The following is a 2,088-nucleotide window of genomic DNA, read 5'->3' as shown; positions in this document are numbered from 1 at the left end:
TATATAATTTGCATTAAATATATAGAGAGTTTGAAAACTACAATTAGAAATGGGTGATAGTTGGGTTTAGTCATGATCAGAAGAAAAATTAATGGAGAGAGAGGGAGAGAGAGAGAGAGCGATGGAAAGAAAAAAAAGGAAGGGGAAAGTGAAAAAGATGCTAATGTACATAAAATATCTAATGATTATTTATTTAACTTTCAAAATTATATTACTTTAATTTTCAAAATTATATCACTTTTTTTTTAAAATTACATTTATTTACAAAAGTAAATACTTCGAAAATATATTTATATGTATATGAATTTAATTGGAAAATATTGCTAAACAAAATAGCCAATTATTAAAAATGCTTGAAATTTTTAGCAAATTAAATAATTTATCAAGAAAGAAGATTTAAATTCCTTTAAAATATACATGAAATTTCATCATTTTTGTTTTTTGTTTTATTTTTATTATTATTATTATTTTTTTTTTCTGTCCGTGTCACAATATTTAAGATCATTGAATTTCGATTATTCAGATTATTTGATATTTAAATTCAAAATTGAGACCTATATACATATCATATATGTGTTATTTATTTAATATATAGTAGATATACATACCCTAATCATTTTGATGATCAGTAATAACAATATAATCTTTAATCTATGTATAATGTATACACACAATGAAATGATTGATTTTGGATGCTTCATCAAAATTTCAACGGGTTTAGTTAGGGTTATTAGAGGTAGGGAAAACAAAAATTATACCGAATGTGTCTATTCGGCTTCAATTTGACGGCATACGCATATTATACAAAAGCTTGTCCACCATATAGCTCAGACATCCGGATATAAAATACATATGATGATGTATGTATAGATATATATACATGTATATGCATATGCTTATATGATAAAATAAAAAGTATACGATTGATCAAACATAAAAATGTCTATATATGTGTTTTTTTTTTTGTTTTATTTTAATGAAAAAAAGAAAAAAAATGATTTCATCATTTTGTTAAATATTGGAAATTTGAAATTTTTTTTTGTTAATAGAACAGCAATCATATATTTCATAATAAATATTATAAAATAAATAATAAAAAAAAAAGGTAAACATATATTTTATCATATTATATTTAATTTTATTAATCAAAATTAGTACAATGATTTTTCTGTTTTTTTTTCTGTTTTTCTTTTTAATTTTTCTAAAAATTATTGTATTATTAATTATTGATACTTTTTTTATTAGCTTAGTTTTATCACTTTTTTTTTTTTATTTCATTTCTTCCTTTTTCTTTTTTCTTTTCTTGATGTTATCAAATTAAATTTCATTAATTCTGATTAATCTTTATGATTCCATGTTGAAAACTATTAGTTAGAGAAAAATGGGACAAAAAAAAAAAAAAAGAAAAAAAGAAAGGTAAAGGTAAAAAATTAATCGTTAGAAAAAGAAAAAAAGAAAAGAGAAAAAAAAGGAAAAAAAGAAGAGAGGTGGGAAAAAAAAAGATGGGTGATGAAAGGTGAATGAAAAGCAGTGTAGTAGTTTATGATTGCATCAAAATTTTCTCCTTAATCTGTGATTAAAATCAAACAAAACCCGAAAAGTTTCTTCCGTGCCTTTTTCTTCCCTTTGTTTCACACCGATTGATTGTCAATTTTAACAGACTTAGTGTATAATCATACAGACCCATACACACACACACACACAGAGGCATATCATTTTGAAAATGATAATTTATGTTTAAGAAAAAGAAAAAAAGGAGGATGAAAAAAGTGGAGGGTAATTTATTCCCACATATAATTATTAATTATTAAACTATTGATTAATGATAATTGATATTGACAAATGATAACAACAAATATTACATTTGTTATTATTTTTATTGGTGCAAAAATTTATAAAATATATTGAAGTTTTTTTTTTCTCTCTTTTTTCAATGTATAAATTTTGTATGGTTTAAAAGTGAAAGTAATATAATAATAAAGCGTGACAAGCTGCACAACTTCCGTTTTCTTTTTTTTTTTTTTTTTCTTCCTCCCTGTCCTCTGTTTCACTGTAAAACTGTAATAAATTTCTTCTTTGTTTATCGAC

Source organism: Loa loa (assembly GCF_000183805.2).
Source record: "Loa loa unplaced genomic scaffold supercont3.206, whole genome shotgun sequence".
Lineage (NCBI taxonomy): Eukaryota > Metazoa > Nematoda > Chromadorea > Rhabditida > Onchocercidae > Loa > Loa loa.
Note: the sequence above shows the minus strand (reverse complement) of the source record.